Here is a 6,160-nt window from a genome sequence, read left to right as displayed (position 1 = left end):
ATGCATAATATTTCTTGTTGATTGTTTCTGGGCTATACCCAGCGGTGCTTAGGGCTTAATCCTGGTTCAGTGCTCAGTGGTCATGCCTGAAAGTACTCAGGGGACCATATCTAGTGTTGGGAATCAAACTGGGGTCAGATACATGCTTACCACAAGCTCTTTACTTCCTTATTATTTCTATGACTGGACATATATACTATCTTAAAATTGGACTCCATTAACTTCATACTTTTGTTATATATAATACATTAAATTTAGTGAATTAAGATACAGTTTGTAAATTAAAAGTAAAAATCAAGTTTTATGGAGCTAAAGTCAAGGAATCAATGGAATGTATATCTTACTTAAGGCTCTGAAGGAAAAAATCAATTCCCTTCCTTCTCTAGCTTCTAGAAGTCACTGGTATTCTTTGATCTGTGGCACATTTTCACCATCTTTGAAACTATATAAGGCACATCAGATTTCCCATTTTATTATCCAGAACTTGCTTCATTCGTGATATCTTGTTATCTGATCTTTTCCTATCTCTCTCTCCTCTACTCTTTTTCTGTAACTTTGTCACCATGAAATTGCAAAGTTATTCATGATTAGATTTCAGGCACAGGATATTTTCTTTTTTTCTTTCTTTCTTTTTCCCCTGGTAAATATCATATTCCCCAGCTTCAAATTATTACTAACAAAGTAATCACTATCACGATCACCATCATCCTATTGTTCATCTATTGCCTAGAGCAGGCACCAGTAATGTATCCTTCATCCTAGCCCTGAGACTCAAAAAAGTGCCACATTCAAGGCTCTTTCAGGGTTAGGAGAATGAGACCCACCATTGTTACTGGTATTTGGCATATTGGGTATGCCATGGGGAGTTTGCCAGACTCTGCCATGTGGGCAGGTTACATTCGGTGGCCTGCCAGGTTGTCAAAAGCAAGAATGAGATAATAAGGCTGCACGTGCTTCCAGGAGCTGGGTTTTATAGTCTCTGGGTCTTGGCCGTTGATGGTATTACACAGCGTTGGGGAGCAGTTGGTGGGTGTGACCCCCGCCTACTAGAAGATGGAGGATCTGGGTGGAGGATGCTCAGCCCCTATCCAAGCAGGCATGGAGACCTCAGCCCCGGGACCCGCATGCCTTTGTTCCTCTGCCAGTACCTTCATGTGTGTGGAGAACAGTCTCAGCATGGTTTTGGCTGATAGAAATTTAAAAATCATCATGTTAGAATAAAGGCAGACCCTTAGATCAATGGAATAGAGTTGAATGCCCTGAGACAGACCCTCATGTATATGATCGGTTAATCTTCAATAAAGGAGCAACAATTATGAAGTGGAGCAAGTAAAGACTCTTCTCTTTGACAGTGGAGTTAAAGGTATCTTCAAGGATGAAACATCACTGGCCAAGCAAGTGGAAGCAAAAATAAACAAATAGGATTACATTAAATTAAGAAGTTTCTGCACCTCAAAGTACATGATGAGCAGGATACAAAGACAGTCCATGGAATGGAAAAAATTATTTAACAAACCCTCATCTGATAGAAGTAATATCAAAGATATATTAGGCACCTATAGAAATTTTACAGGAAAAACACAAAACCCACCAAAAATGGGGGGAAGAGATAAACTGAAACTTCCTTGCAGAAGACATATAAGTGGCAAAAAGGCACACGGAGAAATGCTCTGCATCATTAATCATCAGGGAGATGCAAATCAAAATAGCAATGAGATATCAGACAGATATCAAAAAGAGCATGAACAACCAATACTGACATGGATGTAGGAAGAAAGGAACTCTCATTCACTCTGGTGAGAATGTTGACTGGTCCAGCCTTTCTGGAAAACAATATGAAAATTCTTAAAAATACATAGGAATTGTGCTTCCATTTGAGCCAGAACCCCCGTTTCTTAAAACTACCTGAAGGGCACCACAAAGAAAATTGAGGAAAAAAACATTTGTACACCTATGTTCCTTTCATCACCATCCACAATAACTAAATATTTGGAAAAAATTCAAGTGTCCAAGAATAGACGACTGGATAAATATTCTATACTACATATACACAATGGAATATTACTGGTTATAATAAAAAGTAAACTGTCTCCTTAACTTTTAAATAACTTTGTGATTTTTTTGGCCTACCTGGACAATCCAGGATATAGTTCCGATCTCAAAAATCTTAATATCATTATTGCACCTACAAAAACTTGGTTGTCAAGTTAAAGGACACAGGTATTATTCACAGATACTATGGTTAGTAAGATGTAGAACTCTATGGAAGGTATTTTATACATAAATAGAAGTGGAAATTTTATTTAAGAGGAACAGACTTGATTTCTAAAAATAAAAATTATAAGTATGCAGTAAGTTAATTCAGCAGTCAAGTAGGAAATGATAAAAAACAAAAATTGGAGAAATATGTTATTCTCTCTATCACAGGAAAGCAGGAAGAGAACATGCAGATATAGATACATAGTAGTAAGTCAATCTAGAGATGGCTGTTTGTGTCTATAACTATATGCACCTATATCTACAACCATAACTTGCTAGCATGAGAGAGAGGTGAAAGAGAAAAAGAGAGAAAGATAGTTGTTAAAATGGAGAGAGAAAGTGAAAATCATATGCTAGATTCTATAATTACAGAAAGATCATCATTGTAAAGTTTCCATGCAATGGAAAGATTTTAGTGAAAATAATTCAGGGGCTTTGGTGAGTTTTGTAAAAAGGATGAATAAAAGGACAGGATCCTGATGGTGAATTATAAATAGGATACATTTGTAGTGGCTCAGGTTTTTACAGTTCTAAGCATTCCTCTAACAGTTCTCACCACAGGCAGAGAAAAGGGGAAAAAAAAACTTCGGAGAAATGAAAGGTTAAGAACTGATTTGTTCTTCACTTTCAGGTGTTTCCTCAGTCATATTTCATTGATCCAAGTCGGTTCATTCATCTTTGACAGTCCCCCAATTGTGAGATCCGCTACCACCAGGCTTGCCCGCATGTTTCAGACCACTGTAATGTGAGAAGAAGATCTATCACTTCCACTATGCCCATCGAATTTATGCTTGCCACGAGAATCAAATCCATCTCCTCGTCCCATTCCACGTCCAGGGCCTCCTCTACATCTTCCAAGATCACCACGGCCTCGGAAGGGCCGGTCAAAAATCGGTCCTATCAACTGAAAGTTCTCCGCCGGTGCCCTTTCCTTCAAGTGTTTTTTCAAATTGTCATTGGTCGCCTTTCTGGTCTCCTATCACTTGTTTATCCTTCACCTTGAAGTGGTTGATCAGGTCTTCTTCCAACACGTCTTATTCCTTCTTTCTTGAGTGCCACAGGACAGCGGCTCCTCTTTCTTGTCCTCCACACAGGGGCGTTGGGGGGGGGGGGGGGTTGGCAGCGGGTTCTTGAGGTCTTTCTTTCTTTCTTTCTTTCTTTCTTTCTTTCTTTCTTTCTTTCTTTCTTTTTTTTTTTTTATTAGTGAAACACCATGAGGTATAGTTGTAGACTTACAGATTTTTGTGCTTGGGTTTCAGTTATACAACGATGGAGTACCCATCCCTCCACCAGTGATCATTTTCCATCACCATGGATCCCAGTATCCCTCCCCCTCTCCCCCATCCCACCCTGCCTCTGTGGCAGGGCATTCCCTTTTGTTCTTTCTCTCCTTTTGGGTGCTGTGGTTTTCAAAAGAGGCATTGAGTGGTCTTTCTGCTACTCATTCCGCAGCTGCTTGCCCACAGCACTGGAGTTGGTCTGCCCAGAGGTTTGAGCGCACTCTTGGACCGGATCCCCAACACTGCCCCCGCCAGTTTCTTTTTTCTTCTTCTCCGCCACCTTCAACACCTCGAAGGGGTGCGATTCATCGTCAAACAACTGGTAGAATCGATTGGTGACCACGCAGCCGAAGCCTTCCTGTAAGTGCCCAGGCATGTTGGTGACTCCGCGGTGCTTTCCTCCGCGGATTGCAGCTGGCGGTGCTGAGCCAAGAGCGCTTGCTTCAGCTCTTCCCACCAGATGGCCAGGCAACATCCAGTGGCAGACACTGAAAATAAGGAGAACGAAGTTGAAGAAGTAAAGGAAGAGGGTCCAAAAGAGATGACTTTGGATGAATGGAAGACAATTCAGAAAAGGGACCCCTGCAAAAGTAGAATTTAATATTCTAAAACCAAATGAAGGTGCTGATGGGAAGTGGAAGAAAGGATTTGTTCTTCATAAGTCAAAGAGTGAAGAGGTTCATGCTGAAGATTCGGTTTTATGGACCATCATTTCCAGAAGCCAGAAAATGATATAACATCTCAGCTGGAGATCAATTTTGGAGACCTTGGCCGCCCAGGACGTGGTGGCAGGGGAGGAGGAGGAGGCAGTGGTCGTGGTGGAAGTCCAAATCGTGGTAGCAGAACTGACAAGTCAAATACTTCTGCTCCTGATGTAGATGACCCAGAGGCATCCTCAGCTCTGGCTTAATTGGATTGCCATAAAGACAACCCTGGTTCCTTTGTGGACCCTCCTGTCTGTGGTTTTGCATGTTTAAGGATTCCAAATGACTAAGAAATTTAAAAAAAGACTGTCATTCATACTATTGACACCTAAAGACTGAATTTATCTGCTTTGAAAATGAACTTCTCTTGCTACACAGAAGTAACAATATGGTAGTCAGTTTTGTATTTAGAAATGTATTGGTAGCAGGAATGTTTTCATAATTTTCAGAGATTATGCATTCTTCATGAACACTTTTGTATTGCTGTTTGCATATATGCATTTCCAAACTTGAAATATACGTGTGAACATTGTGTACCAAAAAAAAAAACTGATTTGTGCTTTGTTAAATCATTGAAGTGGTTTAGACTACACTGATCTCTAAGCACCCTAGTTCCTAGTGTTGTATTTTATTATTTCATCACATACAGCAGTTAAGATAATTTAGACATTTATTTATTAATTTTAAATAAATTAATTGAATTAAAGAATGTCGGGGCTGGAGCGATAGCACAGTGGGTAGGGCATTTGCCTTGCATGCTGCTGATTCCTCTGCTTTCAATTCTTCCGCCCATCTAGGAGAGCCTGGCAAGCTACCGAGATTATCTTGCCTGCAGGCAAGGCCTGTAAAGCTCTCCATGATGTATTTGATTTGCAAACACAGTAACATACTGGGCCCGCTCCAGCAAATACATGAACAATGGGAGGACAGTGACAGTGACAGTGAAGGGATCTTAGCTCTAACTTTGCATTTTTTATAGAGATATCTGTAATCTTCAGGGAAAATACATGTATATACAAAACTTGATCACTTGACTTCCCGTTAATCGTTGATTTGCTTGAGCGGGCACCAGGAACATCTACATTTGTCCCTGTTGTGTGCTAGTGTAGCCCAATAGCATCTGTTTGCTCTAGGAACACGAAGAGCCTCAAACCAATCGTTCATGATCTTGATGAAGAAGTCTAACCATCTGGTAGGTGGGCGGCCACACGGTCTTTTGACATCCCATGGAATCCAGTCAGTAACAGCTCTAGTCCAGCGGTCCTCTTTAAATCTCGTTTCGTGACCAGCCCATCTGATTTTTGACACCTTGGCAAACGAGACAGCGTCCCTGATTCTTGATCGTCGACGGATGTCAGAACTCCCGATTCTTTCTCTCATTTGAGTGAAACGTGATATTCCAAGCATAGCTCTTTCAACTCCTCTTTGGATTAAAATCAGGAGCCCCACCCTACCCTGCCCTGTCTGCTTCCACCAACCACCAGAGACCCAGAGATTGGATTGCACACAGAAGACCCACCCTACCCCCACTGGACCAGATAAATACTTCACTGGCGGACCTCCACTACCTCCACTACCCAGCCGCTGCCACACTCCAGGACACTTTCCGGACCCACGCAGCCACTCTGGCCACGTGGCTGAAGCCCCACAGAACAAGATAAGCAGAACTTTGAGACCTTGGACTCCAGGCTCAATAAACCCAGAGACAGAGATTCTCTGCTTGCTCCCACCAACAAGAGGTGACGAAAGGATTAAAATCAGGAGCGGGACACATTATAAGACACTAAATACCCATCTTCCGGAATTGCCATACCATAAGGACGAATCTAAACGTTGGACATGGGAGTATCCCGGTGGATGATTCCACAACAAAATAGACCACATCATATTCAATCGATGGTTTTGCCTGACCGATAT

The 6,160-nt window shown here is 41.5% G+C and overlaps 1 pseudogene; it reads right to left on the bottom strand.

Annotated features, from left to right (window-relative positions):
- Positions 1 to 2,927: 2,927 nt before the first annotated feature.
- LOC130018641 (plasminogen activator inhibitor 1 RNA-binding protein-like) lies at positions 2,928 to 3,915 on the bottom strand (annotated as a pseudogene).
- Positions 3,916 to 6,160: the final 2,245 nt, after the last annotated feature.

This window comes from Sorex fumeus, unplaced genomic scaffold, assembly GCF_029834395.1.
Source record: "Sorex fumeus unplaced genomic scaffold, SorFum_2.1 ptg000265l, whole genome shotgun sequence".
Lineage (NCBI taxonomy): Eukaryota > Metazoa > Chordata > Mammalia > Eulipotyphla > Soricidae > Sorex > Sorex fumeus.
The sequence above is the reverse complement of the archived record's forward strand: the minus strand, read 5'-3'. Positions and strand labels throughout refer to the sequence as shown.